We start from the raw sequence: 19,688 nt of genomic DNA on the forward strand, positions 1-19,688 counted from the left end.
AAAAAAAAAAAAAAAAAGCCTTACCTTCGGCTCAGCGTGGTGGCTCACGCCTGTAATCCAAGCACTTTGGAGGCCAAGGTGGGCGGATCACCTGAGGTCGGAAGTTCAAGACCAGCCTGACCAACATGGTGAAACCCCATTTTTTTTGTTTGTTTGTTTTTTAAAAAGCCTCACCTTCATCTTAGATCATGGGTAAAGTGCCCACAGGCTGCATGAACCATATAATTAGCACATATGTTCTGCAGCTCATAATGCTTAATCACAAACATGTGTGGTATTTAGTTCAGCTTTGTAACAGGAAATAACATTTGTAAAATATTAAACCCCAGCAAAACCTAACCATGCCTTCAAATATTGTCAGTGTTGGTTCCAGCTCAATTTCTCAACACTGCCCCTCCCCTATGGCATTTAACCTTCAATTTTCCAGCATGAATTTGGTGTCAGCTTTTTTTTAAAAAATCTTCTTGTAATAATCTGTTTATTTCCTAAATTTAGAGAATAGTGACATAAATTCTCTCTTCAACCAAATTCTAGTCAGGCGCAGAGCCTGCTTCTTGAATAGGCCTTTCAACTTCAGGCTGTGCCATCTTGAACAAACACTAATGGCTCAAGACCACACCCCTACAACACCAGACCCTCTTAAAGTACCTGCCTGAGAAAACACAGGCTGCCTGAATAATTCAATGTTTGTTTCAATCAAAGCCTGGTGATAGGGCCCCTGCCTTCCAGCCTCAGTGGGAGGGTAGGAGCCTAACTTTGATAAATGCCAGTTTGCAAACCCAGATGGATTTTACATGGACCGACCCCTCATTTCCACTTTTTGTAATTGTTCACTTCCCTGACTTGCCTGAGCTCATTCTCCCTTTAAAATGCCCAGTCACAGGCCGGGTGCGATGGCTCACACCTGTAATCCCTACACTTTGGGAGGCCGAGATGGGTGGATCGCCTGAGATCAGGAGAATGAGATCAGCCTGATCAACATGGTGAAACCCTGTCTCTACTAAAAATAGATAACTTAGCCAGGCATGGTGGCAGGTGCCTGTAATCCCGCCTACTTGAGAGGCTGAGGAAGGAGAATCACTTGAATCCGGGAGGTAGAGGTTGCAGTGAGCCAAGATGGCACCACTGCACTCCAGCCTGGGCAACAAGAGCGAAACTCCATCTTGGAAATTAATTAATTAATTAAATTTAATAAAAAATAAAATGCCCAGTCACCTCTGTACAAATGGAAATTGAGTTCAGTTCAAGCTAGACTCTTTTTCCTGTTGCAGTAGTTATTACCAATTAAAATCTATTCTCACCATTTTAACTAATGTCCAACTGTGTTTACCTTTGACAGTAATAAGAACAGAATGCAACCCAAATTGGCCAGTCCCAGGAAATGGTCATTACATGAACAAAGAAAAGATTTGGAGTCGGGGGGCATTCTGATTTTAGAATTTTATCCTTATTACTATGACATTTCTATGATGTTTCCATACCATATTTGTGTCACTGCCATAGATGCTAGAGAAATTTGCTAAGCAGGTCCCTGAGCCACAGTTTCCTCATCTGTAAAATGGTAATATTAATTTTACCTCAGTAAAATGCCTCATAAAAGTACTCAATATATGTTAGTTTTCCTTTCTCCTCCTCTGTCCCTACTCTAGCCTTTAGAACACCTGCTTTCTCTAGTCAGGAGGAAGCTAAAGAGCCCCAACTCTGAAGTTTGGTTTACCATCAAGACAACTTGTTATGAATCCTTTTCTAGAACTGTGTCTCCATTCTGCCTAACTTATGACCATACCTCTGTTCTGCCCTGGGGATCTGATCATACAGTTCCGTCTTAGATTCCTGGGCCCAATTCCCTGCTTAGGGATCCTTCTTTGTTATAGACTTAATGTTTGTGTCTCCACAAAATTCCTATGTTGAAACCTTAACCCCAATGTAATGGTATTTAGAGGTGGGTCCCTTAGAAGGTAATGAGGTCATAAGGGTAGAGCCCTCATGAATAGGATTAGTACCCGTATAAGAAGAGGAAGCCAGAGGATCCAATTCACTCTCTTTCTGCCACGTGAGGATATAATGAGACATCAGCCATCTGCAGCCCTCACCAGAACCCAACCATGCTAGTACCCTGATCTTGGACTTCAGCCCCCAGAACTATGAGAAATAAATCACTGTTGCTTATAAGCCACCCCGTCTATGGCATTTTGTGACAGTAACTTAAACTTGAAGACATTCTTCAAGACGTTATCTTCAAGAATGTATTTATATTGCGTTGCCAACTGTCTGCTATGACCAGTTCTTCAAAGTGGAGAAAAGTTAATAGGTTTGTGGGGAAAGATCCATGGTCAAATGCCTTTGAGAAATCCTTATCAGAAAGAGCTTACAGGTCTCTTCGTGGCAATCCTTCCCAGAGCCTGTCATCGGCCTCTAAGGGGAAGGAGAAACAGGTAGGTTTCCTTAAGAACCCAGATGGAAGCCAGGCACGGTGGCTCATACCTGGAATCCCAGCACTTTGGTAGGCTGAGGTGGGCAGATTGCTTGAGTCCAGGAGTTCAAGACCAATCTGGGCAACATAGTGAGACCTCATCTCTATTAAAAGTTAAAAAAAAAAAAAATCAGCCAGGCATGGTGGCATGTGCCTGTAGTCCCAGCTACTTGGGAGGCCAATGTGGGAAAATTGCTTGAGCCTGGAAGGCTGAGCTGCAGTGAACTGAAATCACGCCACTGGACTCCAGCCTGGATGACAGAGTGAGACTCTGTCTCAAAAAAAAAAAAAAACCACACATGGAAGGTGTGCCTCAGAACCCTCAGGAGCCTGCTGAAGATACAAGTGTCTGAGACCAGGGAACACATAGTCCACCTTTACCTCTGGACACCTTGGTCTTTGTATTCTGTTGCCAACTGTCCGCTATGACCATGGGAACTGGCTCTGTGCCTGTAGCAGCTTCTTAGCATCACTCAGGACAAGCAAGAGCCACAGATTCTTTCCCTGGGACACCAGCAGTGTTCATAGGAGGACATCCCTACCTTTCCTTTCCCAAACAGCAGACCAAAGAGCTTCCACACAAACCATGACTGGAATGAGCTCTTGCTTTTGACCTTGACAAACATGTGAGAGCTTTCTTCCCCAGAGCGTCTTCTGGGCATTGAGCGTGGCACCTGGCAGCTCTCATCACAGTCCCTCTTGACTGTCAGCACTCAAGCCTCCCACCCACAGGCCCCAGGCCTCTCCTGGCTAAGGTGGAGAAATCAGGGGGCTCAGACTCTCCCATGGGAATGGGTCTCTGCAATGCTGCAGAGTGGGCACTCTGACTAGGGCCATGGGGCCACAGTCTGTCTCCCCTCAACCTGACCATGTCACCACACCTGGTCATCTGCCCTTCACAGACCTCTGGGAACCCTCCTCAGTTTCCTACTACAGAGGGCGAGCTCATTCAGCCTGTCATCTACAATTTGAGTAAGTGGCACTGAACTCTTGGCCTATTCTCTCTGGGAAAAGTGAGCACCCAATATGTTGGATAACCAAGTGTTGTCCAAGTTATCAAGGAGGAAGCTCTCTTAATAGAAGCCTTCCCTGTGTTGAACATAGTGCTAGGACTCATGGTCTCAACCAGCCATCTGCCTGGCCTATAGATCTGCTCTCCACCCACAGAACCTGCAGGTGGCAAGATGGGCAGCTTCTGAACCCCAATTAAAAGGAGCTCCTCCTTCGTAGGCTTCTGTGCTCTGGCCAATGCAAAGGCTCAAACCAAGAAGGCAGAAGAGCAAAGGGATTTAGCGTAACTGGCTTTCATGACAGTCTCCTGGCCACTCATGGCAGGTCTTCTACTTAGCATCTCTGAGGCAGTGTGGCTTCAGATCTTTTGGCCTCAATTTCCTCTTCTGTAAAGTGCAAGTAAGTAACACCCACTTCACAAGGACCAAATAAATTAATGTTAGCAAAATTGCTCACAGTAGGTACTTTAAACAAATTATTATCCCAAGTGTGGGCAGGGTGTTCAAATCTGCATTCACCTTTGCTACAAGCCTGGAGTCCCTGAGCAGCAAGGTGATGCCAAGCCTGCAGAGGCCCCCACTGAGAGTTCTGAGGTCTCTGTACAACTCGGAATTGGTCTCTCATTCTCTGACAACAGACTATCAAGGTGCAATCCCAGTGTGTTCTGAATTGAAAAATGTGTAAAATGAAAGGAACTACTTCATCAAGCAAGTCAGACCAGCACAGGAAGATGTCAAAAATAATTGGGAAAAAGACTAATCAAAAGTAAAGTGAGGCCAGGTGTGGTGGCTCACACCTGTAATTCCAGAACTTTGGGAGGCCAAGGTGGGTGGATTACTTGAGGACAGGAATTTGAGATGAGCCTGGCCAACATGGTGAAACCCCATCTCTACTAAAAATACAAAAATTAGCTGGGTGTAGTGGCATGCACCTGTAGTCCCAGCTACTCAGGAGGCTGAGGCGGGAGAATCACTTGAACCCGGGAGGCAGAGGTTGCAGTGAGCTGAGATCGCACCACTGCACTCCAGCCTGAGTGACAGGGTAAGACAGAGTCCATGTGGGGGGTACCTCAGAGCTGACCAATGTGCGTAAAACCAGCAGGACAGGGAGCTGGTTTTACACACATTGGTCAGCTCTGAAGTACCCCAACATGGAAAGCTCATTCAAGAAGCTAGACAAGAGGCAGTACCTAGAGAGAAAACCAAGGGCTAGAGGTAGAGAGTGAGAGTCTTTCAGGGCTAAATGAGAGCTGAATGCAGGACATTGGGAAATGCCCCAGGGCGGGATCACTTTACAAGAAGAGGAAATGAAAAGGAGAAAGTAAGACACACCCAGAAAGGCTAAGGTGAAACCAGGAGATGGAGGAGCCTCCAGGGCAGAAAAGTTTCCTCACGGGTCTTTGAAGAACCGCAGAGACCAGAGACAAGGAAAGACATTGGGGCTCGCTGATTAGGTGGGTGTCGATAGAGTGGAGGCCAATTTTAGGGAGGCCAGGCTGCCCATCTGGAAGCAAGGGAGCACGTGGCTTGCTTGCCCTGTATGGATGCTGGGTCCCAGGGAAGAAGCCTGGATCTTACCCCCGACCCTCTCACCCAGCTCCTGGGTTTCTGCAGCTCTGCTCACTGCAGTTGTGGAGCTGTGTTGTTTCCTGTGTGGACCGATTTCTGGCTGCCCTAGCAATGGCTGCCTCTTCATATCCTACCTACCTTCTGTTCGCAGGAGCAGCACAAAGAGGACCCCAGGACTTCCTACTCTCCAAAAAATGTAGCCCACCCCTGGCCTTCAGAAGGAGGCAGACAAGCAGCCTTCGTTCAGGCAAAGATCTGCAAACAAGGCTTGCTTTCAGGGCTGCCTGCTGGCATGTGTTCCGTGGGCTCTTCAGTGGAAAGAGCAGGGCACTCAAAGACAAATGAGAAAGGGCATGATCCCCAAGGGTCCCCAGGGTTGGGCTGGGGTGCAGGGCCCGTGGTCACTAGATAGTGATGCCTGGATTTTGATTCTGAATTCTCAAAGGAAGTCGGGGAAAAGACGTGAGATAAAGTTAGCTGAAGGGTGTTTGGCTCAGATCACACATTTTAAATATGCAAATCTCCTCCTTTCCCTCTCTCCTGCAGACCCACTGTCTTTCCTGAAGATGAGCAGGAGGTCCTGAAGTTTATAAAAAAGATCTCAGGACTTAACAGTTCAGTGGCAGGGAGTGGACGGGGAGGGGGGAATAAATGAAACCAATCACTTTGCTATGAAAATTGGTCAAGTAATTTATCTTAATTACTGTGTAATTGTTTTTAGCGTTTTGAGAGGAGACAGGTAACTAAATCACCCAGAAAGGATATCTAATACCCTAAAATGCAATTCCTTCCCACACACTAAACAAGCTACATTCAGATTGGAATGGCCTGTATGGGAAGTGAAGGACTGTATCTGCAGAGAGTCACCCAGGATCTCCACCCTCGGATGCTGGGCCTTGGGGAAATGTTGGCCAAAGGCTCTGGTACAAATTCTTGTATTACACATCCCCTGCTTATTCATTCAGTAAAGACCACATCCCCTAAGTGCTGGGTTCTGAGTTAAGCACCATGGAAACCACAGAGGTCTGATTCTGTGGTGGCATGGCAGGGAAAGGGCTTAGAAGTTAGAAAGATTTGTGTTTGAATCCTAGCCCTGCTGCTACCTAGCAACGACATGGAGCAAGTTACTTCAATTCCCTGACCCTGTCTTCTCAGGTGTAAAACAAAGATAACCTTAGTTACTTCTATGCTCTGGATGTTTATGTCTCCCAAAATTCATATGCTGAAATTTAATCCCCAATGTGATAGTAGCAAGAGGTGGGCCCTTTGGGAGTTGATTAGGTCAAAAGGGCTCTGCCCTTATGTATGAAATTAGTGTCTTTATCAAAGAGGCCCGAGAGCTTGTTTGTCCCTTCCACCATCTGAGAACACACAGAAGGTGCCAACTATGAGGAACAGGAACTCATCAGACATCAAGTCCACTGGAGCCTTCATACTGGACTTCCCAGCCTCCAGAACTGTGAGCAAGAAATTTCTGTTCTTATAAGCTACTCAATCTAAGCTATTTTTTGTTATAGCAACCTGAAGGGAGTAAGGCAGTTATGTTAAAGAGTTCTTGCACATACTAAATAAAGTAGGATCTGTAAAATGCCAGGTACATGGGGAAGATGTTAAATAGAAGCTGTTGTTACTACAGGTCGGATATCCTTTATCTAAAATGCTTGGGACCAGAAGTGTTTCAGATTTCAGATTTTTTCAGATTTTGAAATATTTGTATTATACTTACCAGTTCAGCATCCCTAATCTGAAAATCCAAAATCTGAAACACCCCATTGAGCATTTCCTTTCAGCCTCGGGTCAGCGTTCAAAAAGGTCCTAATTTTGGAGATTTCAGATTTTGGATTATGGATGCTCAACCTGTACAGATTCCTGCTCATTATAACCTGGTAGGAAAGACCAGAGAAAACAACAAATGAAAGATAAAATGTCCTCATCCTCCTCTGCTAAAGTGCGCTGGAAGGTTAGGAGTGAACAGCATCACATGCAGCCCCGGCTCAGGAGCAAGGAAGGCTCCATGGGGAAACGACATCTGCTTGAGTAAACAAACATGTGGCAGCAAACCAGCCATTCGCCGTTGTATCCTCTGCTCGTGTTTCTGTTATTTGGGTCTTGTGCCAGTTAACACCAGCATAAAAGAATTTCTCCCACCTGGCTTTATTCACCCCAGTAAGCAGACACAGAATCCAATTACACACCCTATGATCATAGCTATGGCAGGTCTCTTCTCTGGCGGCCCAAATTGGGCCACAAGCCATTGATCAGATACTCACAGTATTTTGTGTGTGCCACAAAATCAAAGGCATACTGGTTTGTCCATGGCCAGTCCTAAGCTGTTGCTGACCATCAAGCTCACCTAGAAATGTCCGCATCACTGTGGACACGGGCAAGTACTGCTGAATTACAGAGAACAGCATGTCTGCTTCTATTCCTCTCTACTTCCATGGAATGACATCGATATATATGTGTACGAATATGTAACAACTTGAACAATAGTCAAAATAGAGAAAGATTTTTAAAATTCTTTATTAAACCAAACTAGTTATAAAAGATTGGCATTTACTTTAGTAATGTCTTAGTCTCAAATGCAGATTTCAGCACACACAAAAATAAATATTCATGTCTCTAAATCTATGGGGAGTGCTTGTAAAATGCTTTTGAACTTTATTGAATTGCAAAGACTACCAAAGTCTTTAACAAAGAATTTTGCACTTAAAGTAAAGTTTGAGAAGAAACGCACACGTGGGAGCCAATGACTAGATTTGCCAACTGGCATTCTCAACATTGGCCTATATTTAAATTTACAGATCTCTAACTTTCAACCTTGGGCGCTTGAGCCCCTGGTAGGCTAGCCTCTTTCCTCCCAACTCTGAGTCCAATTTAAAGAAGTAACAGGTGGGCACGGCGACTCATGCCTGTAATTCCAGCACTTTGGGAGACCAGGTGGGCAGATCACCTGAGGTTAGGAGTTCGAAACCAACCTGGCCAACATGGTGAAACCCTGTCTCTACTAAAAATACAAAAAATTATCTGGGCATGGTGGTGGGCGCCTGTTATCCCAGCTACTTGGGAGACTGAGGCAGGAGAATTGCTTGAACCTGGGAGGTGGAAGCTGCAGTGAGCTGAGATCATGCCATTGCACTCCAGGTTGGGTAACAGAGACTCTGTCTCAAAAATAAATAAATAAATAAATAAAGCAGTAACACTCAGTCTCCTCAGGAAGCCCGAGTCATCTCAGGTATCTATGCACAGCCCAGACCAGCAAGGCTCAGTAGCTCCTCACAGATCCAGCCCAGCAGAACCAGGGGCTCACACCACCTCTAACGTGATGGCTGGTCTTGACTGGACGCCACCCAGGGCTCTGCTCTCTCCCCACACCCATCTCTCCAACAGACTTTGTACTCCTGCTCAGAGCACATAGAAATTCTTTGGGTGAAGTCCCCACAGCTGTTTGCCTCTCCTGGGAACCATGAGGCCAGTATTTAGGTTTTCTTCTAACTCTGCTTCTCTCTCTGCCTTAAGAACAAGTCACTGCTAGCAAGCAGTTTCGAAGGTCCCTTAAAACTCAATCTATGAGGATCAATTCTGCTAAGAAGAGGTCAATAGGTGGTCACAGTGGCTCATGCCTATAATTCCAGCACTTTGGAAGGCTGAAGCAGGTGGATCACTTGAAGTCAGGAGTTTGAGACTAACCTGGCCAATATGGTAAAACTCTGCCTCTACTAAAAATACAAAAATTAGCCTGGAGTGGTGGCACACACCTGTAATCCCAGCTACTCAGGGGGCTGAGGCAGGAGAATCACTTGAACCTGAGAGGCGGAGGCTGCAGTGAGCCAAGACCCTGCCATTGCACTCCATCCTGAGCAACAAGAGCAAAACTCCAAGAAAAAAACAAAAAGAAGAAAGAAAGAAAGCGGGGTGGGGGGGGGAGGGAGGGAAGGAAGGAAAGGAAGAAAGGAAAGAAAGAAAAGGTCTACAGAGAAGTATGTGTCCCCCTGAAGCTGCCTTTCTGCCTAAACTCTTGAGCACTCCTGCAACTGTGCTTCAGGTCAGAGGTTTTCCAAGGTAGAGCAACAATATCTGTCATCCCCTGCTCTTTTGAAATGTCACCTTGTCCCTCTTCCATCAAGAGGAAGGCTCTGTTTCCCCTTCTCTTGGATATGGTGGGCCCTGTCACTGCTCTGACCAGTACAATGTGACAGACATGATGCTGTGACAATTCTGGTCACAGTCCTGAAATGACCCAAAGGCTTCCATTTCTGACTTGTCAGAGTCTGAGATACCATGTAAGAAGCCCAGCTACTCTTCCAGATAGAGAAGCTACATGGAGCAGCCACTCCAGGGCACCACCTTGGATGTCCATTTGCCATCATGTTGCAACTACATGAGAAACCCAAGCAAGAACCACTCAGCTGAGCCCAACCAACCCACAGAAGCAAAAGAGAAAATATTAAATTGTGGTTTTCAACCTGCACATGTTTTCTGTGATAAAATTTACCCTTTTAACCATTTGTAAGTGTACACTTTTATCTATTTTATTTTTTTGAAATGGAGTCTCTCTCAGCCACTCAGGCTGGAGTGCAGTGACACCATCTCGGCTCACTGCAACCTCCACCTCCCAGGTTCAAGTGATTCCCCTGCCTTGGCCTCCTGAGTAGCTGGGATTACAGGTGCACACCACCATGCCCTGCTAATTTTTTTGTATTTTTAGTAGAGATGGGGTTTCACCACGTTGGCCAGGCTCATCTCAAACTCCCGAACTCAGGAGATCTGCCCACCTCAGCCTCCCAAAGTGCTGGGATTACAGGCGTGAGCCACTGTGCCCAGCCTGTAAGAGTACACTTTAGTGGCATTAAATATATTCACATTGTTGTGTAACCATCACCATTATCCATCTCTAAAACTTTTTCACCTTTCCAAACAAAAACTCTGTACCCATGAAACAATTACTCCTCACTCATCTTCCCTCCAGCCCCTGCAGCCACCATTCTACCCTGTCTTCATGATTTTGTCTATTCTAAGTACCTCATATAAATGGAATCATACAGTACGTGTCCTCTTGTGTCTGGCTTATTTCCCATAGCATTTTGTCTTTAAGGCCTATCCATACAGGAGTTTACATCAGTATTTCATTCCTTCTTAAGGCTGAATAATATTCCATTGTGTGGACATGCCCCATTATTTATTCACTCATCTGCTGATAAAAACCTCAACATTTTGGAGTAGCTGCTCTGCAGCAACAGACCACTGGAGCAGCAGGCAATGCAGCCACGGAAAGCAGAGCTGGGTTTCCACAGCAGATGTCAGGACCTGAAGAGTCCACCCAGAACACAGGACACCAGGAACTAACCCTCAGAGCAGGTGAAGTTGGTGACTAACCAGGAATCCAGGTTGGAGATCCCAACAGCACTTGTCACAGTGGGTACTGGGTGTCTCCTCAGGTCGCTAGGCTGGGAGCAGCTCCAGCACAGGGGATGATAGGATCTTATTCATGCCTGGATTCTCTGCCCTGGCATAGGCTGAGGGCCTGGAGCCCAAAAAATGTTTAGTAAATGTACCTGACACTTCAGCCAGGTTCTGACTCATCCCAGAGTTTTTTACATGCTCCTTGCAAGGCAAGAGCCATGCCAAAGAAAGTGCAGGAGACTAGCTGCTTCTGACTGGAAAGGAAAGGGAGAGGAAGCAGCAAAAGGACATTCTGTCAGAGAAAAATTCACCGCCAGACAGCTCAGGATCTCCATCAAATCACCCCCACACCCAGAGTCAGGCAGGCAGCCACAGAGAGCAGAGGCTTTACTATCTGAAGGTTAGGAAGGTATCTGGGGCATCGAGCTGAGCCTACAGGACGAGGCCAGGGGCAGGGGCAGGGGCAGAGGAGCTTGGCCCTTAGTCATGGCACAGGCCATGGAAGGTAGGGAAGAGTACTTGAGTTCTGAGCTCAGTTGCATACCCCAACCCTGGGAGCACTGGAGCAGTGACCTTCCTTCACTGCAGGAGGAATCAAATTAGTTGCACTCTGTCCCCAAGCCTCTCACCCATTACCACTTTACACAGGAAACCCCCAATAATAGCTCAACCCATTCTCCCTGTTGTGATGTTCCACTTGGCCACATAACTAGGGTGCCTGACACAGGTCAGGACACACCAGAGCATAGATGTTAATTCCAAGTTTAAGAAGAAGACTTGTTCTTGACTGACTTAAAGAATGAATGCCACCCAGATAACAAACCTGCACATGTATCCCCCTAGATCTAAAATGACCTAAAAGTTGAAAAAATAATAATATATACAGAAACCAGTAAAATAAAGACAAAAATAGTTACAAAAAAATTTTTTTAAGGAAAATGAAAAGGAGTGAACTCCAAACATATAATGCTCACTTGGAGGTTTAACAAAAAGGACTTAAGTTGAACTTCAATTCTGCATTTAGGTTTTCCAGTCCCTAAAGATAAAGTAATGCCTTGAGCAGTAACTCTGAAAGCATTTTTCTTTTTTTGTCTTCCAGACATACACCTTGAAATTTAGGAACTGCTTAACATGTAGAAAGCAACTATAAACATCAGTGAAAGAATTCAGAAAACAGGAGCTTTGGACTTTGAGCAAACCAATTATCATCCTGAGTCTCAGTTTCCTAATTCATAAAATACAGGATAATATTATATATTCCCATGGTGTGGTTATGTGCATTCAAAAGAATACATGCATTCTATATTTATTTAGAATTTAGAATATTTATAAATATATATCTCATATATATCTTCATAAGAACAGTTATGTGGGGTTTTCTGGTTTTTTGATTTTTTGAGACAGAGTTCCCCTCTTGTTGCCCACGCTGGAGTGCAGTGGTACAATCTCAGCGCACTGCAACCTCCACCTCCCAGGTTCAAGTGATTCTCCTGCCTCAGCCTCCCAAGCAGCTGGGATTACACTGCGCCTGGCTAATAAATACATCTTAAACACATTTATAGGCTGAATGCAGTGGCTCACGCCTGTAATCCCCATACTTTGGGAGGCCGAGGCGGGTGGATCACGAGGTCAAGAGATCGAGACCATCCTGGTCAACACAGTGAAACCCCGTCTCTACTAAAAATACAAAACATTAGCTGGCATGGTGGCGCGTGCCTGTAATCCCAGCTACTCAGGAGGTTGAGGCAGGAGAATTGCCTGAGCCCAGGAGGCGGAGGTTGCAGTGAGCCGAGATCGCGCCATTGCACTCCAGCCTGGGTAACAAGAGCGAAACTCTGCCTCAAAAAAAAAAAAAGATGTATTTATTTACTGAGTGCTTGTTGATAGCTGCTGAATAAACAATTGAATAATCTAAGATTCTGACAAGACTCCCATGTGGTGAGAGCAAGTCTTGCTCCACACTTCAGAATCCGTAACTAGAGCATCTACTAGATCCCAGAAGCCATCTCACTGCCCAGGGGACCACAGCCCAGCTGTCCCATGTCTTAACAACTGGCTCCCAAGCCAGCACTCTTCCCTCCTGTCTAGACTTACATTCTCCCAACCTGCTCAGCTGGAGGTGGCCTGATCTTGAGGACTAGAGGCTACCCTACCACCCCTGCCCATCCCCAGCCAAGTTCCTACCTCCAAACCTGGCACTAGGCTGCTGCTGCTTTTTTTTTTTTTTTTTACAGAGATGGAGTCTCACTTTGTCGTCCAGGCTGGAGTACAGTGACGCAATCTCAGCTTGCTGCAACCTCCATCCCACAGGTTCAGGCCATTTCCCCTCCTCAGCTTCCTGAGTAGCTGGGATTACAGATGCCCGACTAATTTTTATATTTTTAGTAGAGAAGGAGTTTCACCATGTTGGCCAGGCTGGGCTCAAACTCCTGACCTCAGGTGATCCACCCTCCTTGGCCTCCCAAAGGGCTAGGATTACAGGTGTGGGCCACCACACCCAGGCTAGGCTGCTTCTTAAACCAACTGACAAACCAGAACCCTAGGTCCACACTCAGGGTCTCCACACCCTTGATACCAGATGGAAACAACTCATCCTCTCTCCCTGGTTTTCTGAAGCATAGCTCCACGGAAGGTTTGCGGACCAGCAGCCTCCTCCACACACCCCAGGCCTGGACTCCATCCTTGACCTTCACCTACAAGGGTCAAGGATGGGTTCTTCTACCTCGGGGTGCTTTGGGGAGCATCATGTAAGGTGATGGACTGAAAAGTTTCTTTGAAAAATAGGAAGCACTTGATAAATTCTACTGCTCTTGCTATTCTTTTTAGTTTACTTCAGTGTGGTCTCACTGAGTCTATGGAGGCCTGGGATTATTTCCCGGATAAATTATTTTGGTACAATGACCACACAGAGGGAAAACAGCTTGCTGCTCTTTGTGACTCCAGTGCTATTAGCAAATGCACTGTGATCTCCAGGACAGAGGCTGAGAGGAAAGTCAAGAAATCTGGGTTCCGGGCTCATTGACTCTGCCAGTAAATTAAGCAAGTCACTAACTTCTCTGGGCATTTTTCTTCATGTACACAAAGGAGCTTTGAAGCCGCCCACATTCCTATTCACTAGGATACCAAGAGGGCCAAGAGTTTGAAAAGAAAAACTGCACAGTAAAAATGTTATAGTATTCAGTGGGCATGGAGGGTTGAGAAAGAAGCGATAAAAAAAAAAAAAAAAAAAAAATGAGGCCGGGCACAATGGCTCATGCTTATAATTCCAGCACTTTGGGAGACCAAGGCAGGCACATCACATGAGATCAGGAGTTCAAGACCAGCCTGAGCAGCATGGTGAAAACCCCATATCTACTAAAAATACAAAAATTAGCCAGGTGTAATGGTGCATGCTTGTAATCTTGGCTACTCGGGAGATTGAGGCTTGGGAATCGCTTGAACCTGGGAGACGGAGGCTTCAGTGAGCCGAGATCGTGCCTTGCCCTCCAGCCTGAGCAACAGAGCGAGACCTGTCTCAAGGAAGAAAAAGAAAAACAAAGAAAGAAAGAAAAATGAAAGAGGAAAAGAAACAAAAGACAGAGAAAGCAAGCATTTGGGGTAAAGTGTGAGGCTCTTGAGAAAGCAAGAATGGAAGGTCATGGAAGTTTCCAGCACAGAGCCTCAGAGTCAGTGTGTAGATTCCATTTACCCCAGGGTCTCCAGCAGATGAAAGTGAAATGGAAGGAAAGAAAGTCTCCCATCATCTGAGGTGGCATAAGCATGTACCAGAAGCAGCTGAGACTCAATCCCATGTGCTTTCACAGCTCAGCTCAGAGCAAGAAAACAGATGAGGAAATAATAAAGAAGTCCACTACCTGTAAAAATTGTGTCATGTCCCTAGAAAGGCCCCGGCCAAGCCACATCCGGGCACAAGAGGTCCCATTCAAGGAGCTCCACTTTAAGGGGGGCATTCAAAGACTAAAGAGCTCCCAAAGGCTGGCCACCAGAACATCAGGGCATGCCGAGATCATATCACAAAAGGAAGAGCTACGCAATCTGGAAGTATTTACCTAGACCTGATTTGGTAAGGACATGAGAAGCAGAGAAAAATCTTTAAGCCATATCTAGCCCAACCCTCACAATTCAGGAATCCCTAACACAACATCTCTGATGAGGAATTACCCAGTGCTGCGTAAATTCTTCCAATGATAGAGACCTCATTACTGTATAAGTGAGTTCATCTCATTATCATGTGGACAAGATTAAACTCTTCTTCCTGTTAACCCCAAATTAACCTCCTCCTGGCTTCTATCTATGCTCTGGGGGACATCGACTAAATCTGAACACTTTTCACTTACCCAACCTTCAGATAACTTGGGACAAACAGCTGGCATTGATGGCTTGCACTGAGATTTCTGGAAGTCTTTCCTGAGAGCAGGGCACATTTTCAGTGTATCCCTGAACGCACACCGCCCAGCCTACTTCCACACTTGTTTCCTGGTGATCTCAGGCCAGCTTTGACGCCACACTGCCATAGGACACTCACTGCTGTCCCTGCCTCACTCAGGGCTTCTCATCCTGGCCATGCCCCGTAGCTCTGTGTTTGCTTAACAGTTGTTAGGTCTTGGCCTCCTGCTTCACTTTAGGCAAACTCTGGTCCATCTCTTGGTCTCATCTTTGTAGCCCTGCCCAGTGCTAAGGGCATGCCATGAACATGCTCCATGGTAAGGCTTAAAAATGAGAGTCCCAAATTCATGCCACTTAATGAAAAGCAGTGGTCATTTGACTTTAAGCCTAATAATGATTGAAGTCAGAATGTTCAGTGGGCATTAAATATTATCTTTTCTAATATTTCATTTGAGAGATAAAGAAATAAGAGTCCCAAGAGATCAAATGATTCATTTGGAGTAACACATCTGAAAAGATAAACATGAGCTCTAATCTTATTTTCCAGCCCCATATTCTTTACACAGTAGTTAAAAAGGAAGCAAGGTAAATTTTCCATAGTTTGTGTGCATGTGCATTCATTCTTTATTTGACTCAACAGAAACTCATTAAGCACCTACTATGTGCTTTGTAAATATTCTCAGTAAGATTTGAAGTAAGCTTCCCATTGGGATCTATGTCTTGGTGTGTGTTCATGCAGTCTAGTGGAAGGTGTGTGTGAATTGATTCTTGCACGGCCAGGTGCAGTGGCTCATACTTGTAATCCCAGCACTTTGGGAGGCCAAAGCAGGAGGATCACTTGAGGCCAGGAGTTCCAGACCAGACTGGGCAACATAGCGAGACCCCATCTCTAAATAATAATTCTTCCATGCATTCATTCAACAGCAACAACTGAGAACTCAAAACTATACTACACACTGCTGCAAATAAAAATACAGTCATAGTCCTTTAGCTTAAGGCATTTTCTATCTAGGAGATAATTCTGAAATACTTTGTTCATGTGATAAAGCCAAATCCATGGTTCTGTGAGGACCCAACGACAGACGTCTAATCAAGACTAGCAGGAATGATGGTGGCAAGTGTCCATAATTGTGATATGGGGACAAAGCTGCAGGTCCTGGAATATTGCAAAGGCCTCATGGAAGCATGAGCTTCAGAGCTAAATCTTGAAGGCTGATATGCTCAGGCAGAACAGAGTGCACAGAGCTGAGTGTGTGTGCAAAGACAGGGAGGCAGGAGACAGCTTGACTAGAGGTAGACAGCCAGGCTGGAGCCAGGAGTTAATGCACGTGACACAGGGAGAGAGAACTACAGCCAAGTGAGGTCGAAGAAGCCACTCTGTCTCACAATAGAGCTTAATTTTATCCAAAAGAAAACAAGGATGCAGTGAAAAGACTTAAAAGAGACAATAAACAGGATCAAATCAGAATTTTAGAAAGAGTGAAGGACAGACCAGAGGATGGTAAAGCTGACGGCAAGAATATCAGATAGGAGGCTATGGCAGGAACTCGGGAAAGGCAAGGTTGGAAACCTGACAACTCTTACCCCACAAATTTATATTTTAAGCATGAAATATAAGAGGAGAGAAGGAATTGTTTTTCATATACCTCTCTCGTGGCATGGGGAAATCTCCCCAAAGTTTTGCAGAACTGCAACATCACCCTTATCGTTCTCCAAAGTGACTGGGTGGCCCCAGAAAGTAATGTCAGCCTTGGCATCATGACCAATTGCAATATGTAGGTTCCTGACACAGAGCTGCTCAGTAATTAGGGGCTGAATGCATAAGCCACATACATCAAAAGTGGGTGGAGGTAGAGAAGTCCTAAACAAAGTGAGGTCAGTGCCCAGGAAACACCCAGAAGTCAAGTCCAAGCAAAGTAACAAATCAGAAGACACACAGAAAAGTTCCAGGAGGCATAAGGTTAAAGGAACTAGGTGGTTCACAGCCACGGAGAGTAAGGAGCACAGGCAGATGAGGAAACCACTAAAGGAGCTGGTGCCTGTCTGGTGAGGAGATTCTGTGTGTCTCCGTCTCCGAAGGCAGGGAGCAAATTGAGGCAGCCCTCAGGAGAATCACGGAAAGCTGGCCCCTCTGGTCAGACAGACGGCAAGCCGGCCGCTAGGGGCAGGAGTCTGTAGCAGGGACACGGGGCTGGCCGGGGTCTGCGCACCCATATGGGTGCCCACGTGTGAGCAGTTAAGTTGGAACACCTGGCAGAGATGGGAATGTGTGGGTGCAGAGGAGGCCAATGCCGACAAGCAGGGGCTGCTGAAAACTGGCTAAACCCTATTGCATGTGGTATAGAGTCATTCTCACTTGGATTTTATAGTCAGATGATCGATAAAGATGATGTCAGATGCCTAAACTAACAATGTCCTGCCATATTGAAGAAACCTGTTGACCTAGGCAAGTCCGAGCCTATCAGACAGTTCCCAGGAAAGCCTGATGACATTTTTTCAACAAGGTAAATTCTTCTGAAAGTCAGGAGCACCTGACCACCAGTGTTCTACTGAGAATGACCTCAACTAGGCACCTTCAGCTGAAGCCAACACTAACAGAGGTACCGGGATTTTCACAAAATTTATAAGGCTCGGCCTCAAGCCACAAATGAGCAACAGGCCTAGAGCTGCACTAGGAGGGATTCCTGGTTGCAAAATATTGAGATTAAAATGTTTCTCTACGTTCATGTTAACACTAAACTGGGGCCAACAAAAACAAGGTTTGTAGCATCAAACCTCATGGCCGGGCTCAGGAGCTCATGCCTGTAATCCCAGCACTTTGGGGAGCCAAGGTAGGTGGATCACTTGAGGTCAGGAGTTCAAGACCAGCCTGGCCAGCATGGTAAAACCTCCATCTCTACTAAAAATAAAAAATTAGCCAGGCATGGTGGCGGACGCCAGTAATCCCAGCTACTTGGGAGGCTGAGGCAGGAGGATCACTTGAACCTGGGAGGCAGAGGCTGCAGTGAGCCGAGATCATGCCATTGCATTCCAGCCTAGGCAACAGAGCAAAACTCTGTCTCAAAAAACAAACAAACAAAAACCCTTATGGCCTTATTACCTACCCGGCCCTCCAAGTTGTCCCTAAATACGATTTACCATAAGCTAGGAAGAAAACATTCAAAGGTATGAACAGTAGCCAATGTGTCAGCCCTGTCTCTGAATTTCTGGGCCATAGCTGTTTTAAATTAGATTATCAATGCTCAATATCTCATGAACTCCTGACTTAGCTCTGCCATGGAAAAGCTATTTTTGTGCTTCGAGCCACAGATATTTATATGAAGGCAAATCCATAATTCCAATTATGTTTTATTTTCATGACAGTCTTTTCTTCTACTTAAAAAGTCATGATCAGAGGTCTAGACACATACACACTCCAAAGAAGAAAAAAAAAGAATAGTCGTAGCTATCATCATTATTATTTCTGAGACACTTGTAAAAAGCAACATGCTCTGAGCCAAATACAGATTCCACAGGGCCCAGATAAATGACTGTAATAAAACAGGCAGATTTTAGGTCTTGTAAAATTCTCGAAAAAATACCTTCAGTTCTTCTGTCTCCTCTGGCCACCTCTTTGTTGATTCCCTACCCCTACCGACTCCTCAATCACTCAGGGACTTCATAGTCCCTCCTGGGAAAACCTAGTCCCAGAAGTGGATCTATCTGATATTTACACCTCACATAGTCTCTCTGGGGTCTTTGCATTTAAAATGTTATCTTTGTTATAGGCGAGGTGGTTATTGCCTATAGTCCCAGAGCTTTGGGAGGTGGGCGGATCACCTGAGGCCAGGAGTTCAAGAAAGACCTGGCCAAGATAGAGAAACCCCATCTCTACTAAAAATACAAAAAGTAGCTGGGTGTGGTGGTACATGCCTGTAGTCCCAGCTACTGGGGAGGCTGAAGCATGAAAATTGCTTGAACCCGGGAGGCGGAGGTTACAGTGAGCCGAGATCCTACCACTGTACTCTAGCCTGGGCCGTGGAGCAAGACTCCATCTCAAAAAAAAAAAAAAAAAAAAAAAAAGTTATCATTAAGAATGAAATAAAGAGTTTGTTTGTTTGTTTTTAAAGACGAGGTTTCACCATGTTGGTCAGGCTGGTCTTGAACTCCCGACCTCAGGTGATCCACCCGCCTTGGCCTCCAAAGTGCTTGGATTACAGGTGTGAGCCACCACCCCCGGCCAAGAGCTTTTATCTCCTAAAAGGCAGGAGCACCAACAAATAAGGCAAAGAGATATTTCTGGTTAAGAGGAACATGGTTCTTAAGTAACAACATAGATATTCTATAGAAAGATCCAGCAATAGGCTGGGAGGGCTACTAACAGCTGGGACAGAAGCAAAATAAACTGGCTGTCCAAAAAGTTTCAGGAAATTCACCCAAAATAAATCTAAATTGATTATCAAAAAAATCCAAATATGGCCAGGCGCAGAGGCTCACACCTATAATCCCAGCACCTTGGGAGGCTGAGGCAGGAGGTTCACCTGACATCAGGAGTTTGTGACCAGCCTGGCCAACATGGTGAAACCCCATCTCTACTAAAAATACAAAATTAGCTGGGCGTGGTAGCAGATGCCTGTAATCCCAGCTACTCAGGAGGCTGAGGCAGGAGAATCGCTTGAACCCCGGAAGCAGAGGTTGCAGTGAGCCGAGAGGAGAGATCGCGCCACTGCACTCCAGCCTGGGTGACAGCACGAGACTCCCCCTCAAAAAAAAAAAAATCAAGATATTAGGTGTAACCATGGCCACTCCCCAAAAGTGTCTCTGATTAGACCTTCTTTTTTTCTTTTTTTTTTTTTTTTTTTTTTTTT

At 45.6% G+C, this 19,688-nt stretch overlaps 1 protein-coding gene across 2 annotated transcripts in view; it reads right to left on the reverse strand.

Moving 5' to 3' along the window:
* STON1 (stonin 1) overlaps positions 1–19,688 on the reverse strand; it is a 60,856-nt gene that overhangs the window by 31,696 nt on the left and 9,472 nt on the right. The gene's annotated exons all lie outside the window — the stretch shown is intronic.

Source organism: Sapajus apella, unplaced genomic scaffold (genome assembly GCF_009761245.1).
Source record: "Sapajus apella isolate SASKATOON/1434 unplaced genomic scaffold, GSC_monkey_1.0 scaffold26, whole genome shotgun sequence".
NCBI lineage: Eukaryota > Metazoa > Chordata > Mammalia > Primates > Cebidae > Sapajus > Sapajus apella.